Genomic DNA, 11317 nt, shown 5'->3' on the forward strand with positions numbered 1-11317 from the left:
TTTGTCGACCCCATTATCGTTTTTTCATTCATCGTTTCATGTTCATTTTATCATCTCTTTCATGTTTATCGCCTGAATATAGCTGAAATATAGCTGCTCGGGCGTTAAACCCCAACAAACAACAGGTAAGTGAATTATTCTTTCACATGGTCTTGAACTTTGTGTTTCAATTATTTTAGAACGTTTTTATTCAATAATCTGTTATATCTAGACAAAAACATCCCGCAGGTCAATTTGCCGGAACATTACCCCCGCAAAATGGCGTCCAATGATAAAACCTCACATTTTGACTATAAACAAAAAATGAATATCCGATGAAAACATGAAAGATAAAAATAAAATGAGTGGTTTTATGTTAAAGAACTAATTCTAAGGTTCAATCCTTGGTAGCGGAGGTGTAATTTTGTGAACGTGAGGCATATCATGCACATTCGTCACACAATATTTTTAAAGGTAATGATGAACCTTGGGTTTATGACAATAAAACCTTTCAAGTTTTGAGCTCTTTTTCTTTTTTGTATTTTTTTTTTTTGGTAGCAATTATTTTTTTCTTCCTTTTTTGCCAATGGAAATTTTGAGGGGTAATTTCTTTAAAAAATCTCGGACAAGATATTTTGTTAATGATATGAAGAAAACGTTCTTTTTCAAACTACGAAGTTAACGCACTCTATACTATTATTTTACTCGTCGAGTATAGTCCACTTGTGGATCATGCTAGTTGAGTCTTCTGCATGGCGACTTTCTTTCCCGGAAGCTATTGCGCAAAAGAAAAATCCGTCATTCAAAGTAAACAAACTTTTTTTGTAACTGAGTACTTTCATACAACAGTTTATTTCTTTTTTTTGTAAAATACATTTTTCATATATTGATAAATATATATCTTTTAAGGTCGTTGTTCGAGTGTGCAAATCATTGCAACTTTTTTCAGAACTACTTTTTTCCCGCCATCTTTCAACTTGTTTACAGTGAAGAGTTCATTTACAACTTAAGCAAAACCAACGTATCGTGTACTACTTGTAGTATTCAGTTTGTGAATTTTTAGGAGATTTTGTGCTTTGAAAAATCATTTTGTCATAACATAAAATGTCTCTTATAAAAATTATATATTTGCACATGTAAGTGATAAGTGGTTCCTTCAAAACTGGAAATTTGTCATTTTTCAGCTGGAGATTTGGTTTAAAAATTGGAGGTTTTTCTTCTGTTTTTTTTTTTTCTCGTTGGGTAACAAGTAAATTATGTGTCAAGTTTATGGAAAACCTCATACATGAAGTTTGTTTCCTTGATAAACTATGCTGAATATTCTAGAAAAAAGATTATCAACCTTTATCTTGATTTTAAAGTTTATTTTTAATAATCTGCAACATTTTATTATCAATATCTTCATATCCTTTGGACCTGTGGCATGATCATGTTAATTAATTGAAAATTGAAATTGGAGCATTTTTTTCATGAACTGCATACCTTGAGGTTAAATATTTTGGGAAACGTAGCAACTATTCAATTATGCTGATACCAAATTTCTATAATCATTACATTTCTAAAGGAGTAGTATTTCCAGTAACTATTGTAAACAAAACTTGGGAAATACACTGTACGTTTGAAATTAAAGAAAATGTTAAAAAAATGGATAGAAAATTATAAGGGAGGTAAACTGATGTTTTGAATTTTAAAATAATTTGTTAACACCTGTGGCTCTACAAAATTTAGACTGCTAAATTGACAGTAATTAACAAATTAATTGTGCAGTAGAAATTAAACTATAGAAAATGTTTGGTTCATAAAATAGTGGTAGATCCAATTGGGATTCATTCTTTATTTGTCACTCATCAATGGTAACCTTGATCAGCTGATTGCTCCTTGGATTTTGTTTGTTTGTTGGGGTTTAACGTCCGAGCAGCAATATTTCAGCTATATTCAGACGAGATTGCTCCTTGGAGATCATTTACCTGTGATAAAAGTTTATAAAGCAATGATAACCTTTTGTCAGATATTTTGCTCTTCTAATCAAAGAAATGAGATTGAAACACGAATTTAGGGGTTTGAATTCTGAGTTTTCTAGGTAATTTTGACAAAATCAGATTTTGGAACAAATTTGACCGAAAAATCAGCAGGACAAATGGTAAAAATTGTGAAAACATGCTTAAATTGTACATGTACAAGTTGGCAAGTATGATTTCACTGTAAATACTTTATAATCCCCATTCTACTTTTTAAGTGCAACCTTTCGGAAACTATCGCACCAAATTTCATGAAACTCTAAAGGTAGTTAGGACATGTAGTTATGTATATTACAAAGAATTAGGATTTACTAAAACTTGTGGGAGATATAGTTCTTTGAACTTTGGAAAGGGAGAGGCATTTGTCTTTTTAGGTAACACAATCTTTAATTTAATATTTTGTACTCTTTGATCTTAGTTTAAACAGCTTATTTTAGTGATGAAAATTTGCTATTTGAAATAGATCATACCCATTACACTAAATATCTTGTTTCATCTTGCAAATTTATATAAAAATATGTATTTTCCCAGGACAGGGGTTTAAATTTACTTTCAATAGTGAAAGATCCAGGACTTTTTTTCAATCCTAAATAAAATTGAGGATCCAGAACCTGGGACCAATTTAACTTTCCTGTTACACAAGAAAATAGTGTTTGACATGGAGTAAAATAACATATAAAGAGAAGTTTTGACATAAAACTATAGGTGGTAAAAACTACAAACATATATTTAAAAAAAAATAGACTCATTCAAGGGGGTGGTACAGTTGTAACTGGCAGAAAGATGTCCTTTAGAAATTTAAAGTGATTTTTTTCTTGGAAATATCAAGAAAATAAGTCTGATAACCCAATGTTCTTTTTACTGAGTATAGAAAATGTGTGGTAAGTATTCTTTTTACAATTTTTAAAACCAGTTTTAGAATACAAAATGCAGTTTAATATGGTAAATTTCCTTCTGTAAACCTACATGTACATCTTGTAAAACATTGTCAACATTTCAATTATCTTGAAATCAAGTTTGGTGACCTTTGTTTTGAAATTAAAAAAATTTACTTATGTTCGTTTAAGGTGATCTTAAGAAAAATTAGGAAATCCTATAGACAAAAGTATTGGGTATGATCTACCTTAATGTGTAATGCCTTACATATTTTTATTCAGTGGCTGATTCAGTGGTGGGCATTTACACAGTTTTACCCCATAAACAAGACCCATACATGTCTGGACTTTGCATCATTGTTCTATGTTTGTCAACACATTAGTATCTTCAATAATATGTATTTAAACAATAAACAAATGAAAAGAGCTACATTATGGGTTATAACTTTCCTTAAGTAATGTACTGATAAAAGCATTTATAGCTGAACAACATCATGAAATTGTAGAAAAAAAATTATTAGATTTCTCCAAAGTAGGATATGCACATCTTCAGAAAATTAATTAACACTGTACACACTTTAAATGATATTGGTAAAATACAATTTGAGTTACAGATTATTGTTTTTACATTATCCTAATCAGTAGAGGTCACAATGTACAAAAATTTAAAACTTATCAGTAATTAAGGCTGTTTCATACCAAATGATAGGAATAGATCCAAAATACAAATCATAGACCATGTTCAACAAATTTGAAAAAAAATTTTACAAGATCAAGTTTCTACATAGAAATACACGAAATATTATTCATAATCAACATTTAACTGTTTGTTTTTTTTTTCTTAAATTATAGACATTAAATGTTATTAAAGTCAAACATACATTTTATAGCTTTTTTATTTTTTAAAAATATATTTGAACTTGCATTAAATTTGCCACAAATTCTGATATCTACCACAGGGACAGCACGTAGGAGAGGATTACACTCAATCACTTTTTGGTCCATAATAAGTAATATACTCTTTGTTATCAAATTCTGCTCACAAAACTTCTTCAGTGAGCCGTACTGTGAACATACTGTAGTTTTGTCCTGTAGCACTTGAATCTAAATCAATATGCAGACCCTGTTGCTGACTATCATTGTGGAACCTCCTGAGTAACATTTACCATTGAAGTATAGACATGTGTAGATATTATACTTCCATGCATTTACTACTAAAACCTCAGCTGTTTACTAATAATATATTGTTCAAAGATTTATATGTGAAATGTTTTTTTTTTTTTTTTTTTTTTTTTCACAAGATTTATTTAGTTATCACAGGACAGATAGTAATTTACATTAGTATTGACTTTAAAAAAAAAATTAGATGGATTTTAATTTGAATTCATGTTTTGATTTTTATTCACTACATCAAAATTTATCTGAAGTGAATTGGTATGGCTTGTATTAATGAACCTTCCAAAAAAGTAATTTGCATAGATTTTTTTTATCATGTTGCAGAAAGTAAAGCTACATTAAAACCTGTTTCTTATGTTGAGTAGTATTCAATTAGTCATTTGGTTATGGCAATGTTAAAATTTAATGTCTTAGTTTTTTTAGCTTTTATATTCCAGTTTTTCAAACAAATCAATAAATTTGATATTAAAATACATATATGGCCTGATAAATGACCCCAGAATCACAACTATATAAAATAATTAAATCCTGATTTGTTTAATCAAGTGATTATTTGTCTGTTTGTAGAAAGGGAAGCCATGATAACCCCTCTCATGTTTCATCAAATCTTTATATGGAATCCCCCATCTGATGATATGAACAGCATGTGTTGGATTATTCCATTTAGAAATCAGGAGGTAACTTGACAAGGTAAGATTGTTTAGTTATTTTACTTTCAATAAATCTTAATTTCTTAAACATTTGTGATAATAATGTGTAATAAATAGATTGAAAATATAACAGAAATATTTTTTACTTCACAAAAGAGTTGAAAATAAAGAACAAAGATTTTGCCAAACTACCTGATTTCCCCATGAAATTTTGGGTGTTTATTTTTAGAACACTGTGTGTTCTATGTATCTTTCTGTTTACTGGGTAACTCCTCTTCTGTACATTCCAGCTTACACAGAATTTCCTGGCAGCCATTTTGTTTTTTCGAGAGAGTAGGTAGGACCGTTTTTGTTTACATTTTCCTGTGAATTATGTGACATTTTTTTAAGATTTATGCAAGTTTAGGTCCTAAAGAATCTCCCTATTTTCCTGTGCTTCTCATTCCCAAGATTGACTCCATCCAAATGCACGTAGCTTGTCTATCCTAATGATTGTATACAGGTGCAGTCTTACAATCCACCAATTAAAGAGACCTGCTTTATAAGCTTTTATGCTTGTAAAGAGGGTCATTCTTACAATCCCACCACCAAGTGAAGTGGCAGAAGCATAGGCCTTGTTACTTGTATATAGGACCAGTCTCACTAAGTAAAGTGGCTTAAATTATGCTTGTATACAGGCACAATTTTACAATCCATCCATTAAAGAGGCTCTATCATAAGCCTTAATGCTTATGTAGAAGGTCAATATTACAGTGGCTAATGCTAGTGTTCATGGCCAGTCTTGCAATACACCCAGTAAAGAGGCACTCTTTATAAGTTATTATGATTGTTAAGGGGCCAGTCTTACAATCCACCCTGTTAAGAGACACTTGTAGAAGCCTTAATGCTTTCTACAGGGCCAGTCTTACAATCCAGCCAGCTGATTGACTCTAGCATAAGCCTTAATGCTTATATAGAGGTCCAGTCTTACAATCCAGCCAGTATAGAGGCTCTAGCATAAGGCTTGATGCTTATATAGAGGGCCAGTCTTACAATCCAGCCAGTAGATTGACTCTAGCGTAATGCTTAATGCTTGTATATAGGGCCAATTTTATAGTCCAACATGTTTCAGACACACTCCTAAAAGCACTAATGTTTATGTACAGTTTCAGTCTTATAATCCACCCAGTAAAGAGGCACTATAAAGTAACCACTGGAAGCTTGATCTCCAACCCACATGTAAGTTTGATGGAACTATGGGCTATTTCATTCCTATTGGATTCAGTATGCTTGTACAGCAATAACATCCCTAAAAACTCCTTTCTATGTATGTCTATGGGTATCCTGTCTGTACAGTGGTCAAAAGGAAGTCTTGCTTATTGCATTATAAGCAGTAACCATTGATATCAGAGAGGTGTTCAATAAATGATAATTTGGTGATTTCAGGACTGTGTAATATTCCAAAAGATGGCGGGATATTTCCAGTTTGATCATTTATTTATGTGACACCACTTGTTATATCAGAGGTGTGTCATTTTAATGAAATTTTAGAATTATGAAAGGTTTGTCCAAGAAATTGTTGGTGTAATTCCCATGCTCAGTGTTCTGTCTGGTATTGATAAAAAAAGAAATTGTTCCACATTGGTAGAGAGCTATTCTTGTCCTTTCGAGTACAAAGGTATAAAGATGAATTGTTTTATTCAGTAATAGATTAAGCTATTGCATTATTATACCACACAGGAAATATTGCAACACATGCTTTTCATACTGGAATGTCTTAAAAACATATGATAAACATGTGTTTTTCATATGTTTAGGATCAAAATGAGAAACCTGTGTTTTTCATATGTTTATGATGAACATGAGGAACCTGTGTTTATAACTGATAAAAAACACATGAAAAACATGTTTATGAATATCATTTGGTTGAGTATGTTTTCCATATGGTTTCTTTAATAAAAGGCTTTACAGTATGTTTTTCATGTGGTTTTAGAAATATATTTCAATCAGGGTAGGAAACTCACTCAAATTCTAGCCAGTCCTGAATACAACTTTTCAATACATTTACTGTATGGCTATGTAGATTTTTGCTAAAATTTGTCAGCCCTGCCAAAAAATATCCAGTCTCGGGCTGGTGGGCAGGCTACTGTTTAATGTGGTTTTATTTGCAAAAGAATGGCATGATTCAATACCAGTCTTAAACATATGTTGGCATATGCTATAAAACATGAACACATGTTGCAACCAGTGTATGTAAATTTAATTTAACTCTCTGTCATTTTGTCCATTATTCAGTTCATCTGAATTTTATTGCAATCATCTCGATTCCCGATTGGATGGATTAATTTCAAAATGGGTGTGTGGCTTTATATAAGTAGGGCATATATTGTGAGTGATTCTGGTTGCTGTGGGATATCATCTGAACAAGTTGGGATATTATCCTGCACAACAAGGCTTGCAACTTTATGTTTTTACATTCAACTTACAAGATGACTTACAATCGGTTATTTTATAGTGCTCTTTATGGGATGGATTGTAAGATTGACCAATGACATAAATTTTGTCAGCATTTAATAGCAGTCTTTATAAAAGTCAGACAGGAGGTGATTCATGCATGTCAAAAACCCACCGAATTTACTTTAATTTCTTACTAAGAATCACAGACCACATAACCAGTCATAGATTTTCATTTGGATGTTGCACTTTTGAAATAAAATTTATTTAGATTGTACATGAATTTAGCAGTTTGCAAGAGTTATCATTCTTGATTTTTTTCGAGTTTGTTGATTTTAGTGGGAGATAAATATATGATTTTCTGAAAAGTACAGATCTGAATATGGAAAGAACAACTGTTACGTAAAAATATAGTATATGTAGATTGAATAAGCCTTGTTTGTTCCATGGGTTTTTCTTCACCATGAATCACTTTAATATGCACTGTGTCTGAACTTTATATGGACTAGTAGTTAAATAAACACAGTATCATTTCACACAAACATTAGAAGTAACAAACAGAAAATATTTATATGAATTATATAGGAAAATGAAAAATCTTTACAGCCTTACTTGTCTTTAAAAGATGAGACAGATTCAAGCCAGCATTTATATCTAGATGTAAAGTATAATTCTCTAATTATGAGTTAATTTCATAGACTGAAAAATTATCATTTAAAAATGTGTGTTATAAAATCTTACTTTTCCATATTTTCATATGGTTTATGTATGATAATAACTTGCTGAAAAAAATTAGACATTTACACTTTACTTAACATCTGTTGATTTGATATTTGGACTAAATATTTACAGAGGTCAAATATATAAAGGCTTGTATCATATTATTCAATAAGGTAGACAATTTAGATGTACGGGAGGAATTTCTTAAGTGAAACTATTATTTAGCCTTTGTTCTTTTTTGGTTTTGTTACTGTAGCCTTGTAATTGAACATGCTCAGTTCAGGGGAGCAACCGGTGTGTGCCTTCTAAGATTGAGAAAAGACTTTTTGTGTGTGAAACCTGATTTTCACCATTTAAACCTCTGAAAATTGTCTTGCCTCTCTAAGCTTAGCATTTAATTCTATTAATGCCACCTAACCCGAAATCCTTGGTCCACCCCTGCTGAATGTTAGTTAGTTTGAACTACCGGTATGTTAAAATGGCAGAAACAGGGAATATATCAAAGAGACAACATCCCTTCCTGACTGTGAACGAAATTCTTGAGATTTAGACTTAAACTGAAGTACTCAGTACTTGATTAAATGCATGTACTGACTTAATATTTAGTGTTTTCCCATTTACTATATGGTTCATTTTGGGCAGTAATTTTGGCTCGAAAACTAGTCTGAAATGTTCACAATTTATAAACTGATGGAAGACCAACTGATGATACTAAATTATATTTCAGCAGTTGAATCCTCATAAGCCCCAATTAATGATAATTTGGAAACGAGGAGGATTTTTTTGGAGAAGGGTTTTCTTCACTATTTTTGTTGATCTCTCATAACAATATGCTCCTTACAGGGAACTTAGAAACTATGATGATAATACAAAATATAAATTCAGTCCTTGATCTCCCCACTGATAACTCTCCCCACCTCTGCCATGTCAATGACCACATGTTACAGTGTACTGTGATAAGAGCAGTGAGACCCCATCACTAATTAGCCCCCCAGCCAAGTGGTTCATACCTTGTTATCATTTTAAATACAACCAGATGCTAATCTCATACAGACTCTTCATCTTCTCTGGTTTTCATTGATTTCGACCATTTGTACTGGTAAGTGTTTTTACTTTGTGATTTGATAAGTTATGAACTTTAAACTTAAATGTTTATTGGTAATTACAGACATTTGATCTGGCTTATGCTTATTTTGAAAGATTTGGATGAGATGAAATGTAGTCACATTGTCCAAATGCTTACAAGATTTTAACCATTTCTGTATTTGCAGGGTTCTAGAAACTCTCATTGCTTGGCAATTTAAAATTAACCCTTTGAAATATGCATTTGTAAATTAACCGTAATACATGATAAAAACTTTTTTCAAGCCATTCTTTCCACTGGCAAGATTGTAAATTAAGAAATTCTGGAGCACAAAATTTGCCTTAGATCACTTAATTGAATACACTATTCATTTTCCAAGAAAGCTTACAATTTATTTCTTGTATTACCATCTTCAGTGTTACAATTCATATAGAAATTACAAACTATCCACCCTCCCCCTTTTTTGGTTGTAGTGTTCTTTGATAATGTGCAGTATTATAGTGCAGATTATTGTACAGACATTACTGTAATACACCTGTTTTTCGTCAACTATATCATCTACATGTATTGGTATTGTTTTTCTAATTAACAGCATTTCTCTTATCAAGATGAAGTTGTATTGTGAATGGCACTACTGGTACTATAACCACTCTCAGGGATTGTCTTACCTTTTCTAATGGGACCTATTAAATAGAAAAAGGGGTGATATGGATTGTGAATATTTTGGGGAAACAAGATTCATACGTTATAAGGATTACGATTGTTACAGATATTCAGCCCCATAGTCAAGGTTAAGAATTTTTTCTTTACGTCATATACTTGAGAAGACAGTAGCAGCTGAATGTTGTTAGTGTGTCTATTCTGCCTTTGCCAATTATTATGACATTCCTGGTATTTCTCGTATGGTCTTTGTCAATCTCAGGAAAATTTTTATTACTCGGTCAGACATGATTTCTACAAACCAGATTTTGGATTTACCAGAAACCTTGGACTTCAAACACATTGCATAGTTGCTTATGAAACTGATTTTAATCACCTTTTTGAGACCATGTGGACATTTCTGTCATTCTGTCCATTTACAAGACCATTTCTATACTCTGTTATGAGAAGAAAAAATGGTGTGTGATTGTATCCTGTTGTGTTACCCTGTAAAAATTTATAAATTTACATTTAATTCTGCTCAACTGATTTGAAATCAAATGTCATCCCTTCTCAGTACTGTAAAGACTTTTTGGGTAGACCTAAAATCCTCACCAATTTCAACAGAAATTCTCAGGAACCATGAAATAATATTCCTTTAATATCATAGGAGTTGAGACCCTCCCAACAACAGCCACAATATTTAATATGGACAAACTGTCATTGATGTGCTATGTATGTATATGCTCTGAAACATAAATGGCTCAAAATTGTTCTGTTGGAAGTGACATATTTTGGAACGACATATACATGTAGGAAATAATTGTTTGAACTTCGTGGGCAGATGCACAGCGTATGTTATTGGAAGTCTCCCATATGTTGGTTAAGACATCTGCAATTAAAAGAAAATAGCAGCAGTGATTGGGAGTAGAGGGGACCATGTACCATTTATCACATTCCAACAGAAAATGTCCCATTTAAATCAGATTTTTTTTTTACCGAGATTGTTTAAGAATGGCCCATTGAAATTCTTAATAATATCATTAAAATGGCCCTTCATCAGTGCATTATCAGAGTACATATAGATTTGTCCTTCACAGGCAATTTTTAGCCTTAAGTTATATTTGTTTTGGAAAAGCTTCTAATCAGATTCTATTTCCACCAGTTATTTGCTATTATGTAAGAAGCATTTTTATTTCACTGGCAGATAATTAACTCCATACAATGTATATATATGTTTATTTATGTATCAAATTGGGAATGTGTGATATATCTATTAACACTGGTTTGATCTAATGCTGTCTAATCTTTTAATCAGTTAACATATGTTTCTAAGATTATCACAGCTATCATGTTTGGCCATTATTATGTGTTGTAGTCTGCTAAGATATACTATAATGAAAATAACTAGAAATGTTGTGAGTGAAGCTGATGAAAGGATACCATCAGCTTCCCACCCCAGATATTTAAGCTGTCATCAAACAGGAAATTGATGTTGCTGGTGTCTGAAATCAAATGATATGGCATACATGTAAAATCCAAATGGCATTGATTAATTATCGCAAAGAAGACTGTAAAAAACAAAAAGGTTCGAATGTTCAGATGGACACAATGATCACTACATATCTCCCACTTCAAAGCAGGGGGTATACACAGAGTTGAATCAATTGGGAAGAACTTCATAAGTTGGTAAAACTTGTGTCCAATCCCTTTTGTCAAATTATTGAATAAAATGATGTAAAA

The 11317-nt window shown here is 31.7% G+C and overlaps 2 protein-coding genes across 37 annotated transcripts in view; one reads left to right on the top strand and one right to left on the bottom strand.

The window, feature by feature from the left end:
- The window catches only part of LOC148609782 (uncharacterized), a 44680-nt gene extending 43817 nt beyond the window's left edge, over positions 1-863 (bottom strand). Inside the window, exon 1 of one of the 2 annotated variants that reach the window (XM_088540959.1) lies at positions 667-863. The gene's annotated coding sequence lies outside the window, so the exon portion shown is untranslated. The remainder of the gene's footprint in view (positions 1-666) is intronic. The other variant, XM_088540960.1, reaches the window with a different exon arrangement.
- Positions 864-4712: 3849 nt separating this feature from the next.
- Positions 4713-11317, top strand: part of LOC148609784 (uncharacterized) — a 31590-nt gene continuing 24985 nt past the window's right edge. For 17 of the 35 annotated variants that reach the window (XM_088540962.1, XM_088540965.1, XM_088540964.1 and 14 more), the window contains exon 1: positions 4959-5035. The gene's annotated coding sequence lies outside the window, so the exon portion shown is untranslated. Of the gene's footprint in view, positions 4739-4958; positions 5036-8857; positions 8951-11317 lie in introns of those variants that run through there. The other 18 variants (XM_088540963.1, XM_088540970.1, XM_088540976.1 and 15 more) reach the window with 6 other exon arrangements.

This window comes from Perna viridis, chromosome 8 (assembly GCF_037379345.1).
Source record: "Perna viridis isolate PV_CMFRI_1.1 ecotype Kerala chromosome 8, ASM3737934v1, whole genome shotgun sequence".
Taxonomy (NCBI): Eukaryota; Metazoa; Mollusca; class Bivalvia; order Mytilida; family Mytilidae; genus Perna; species Perna viridis.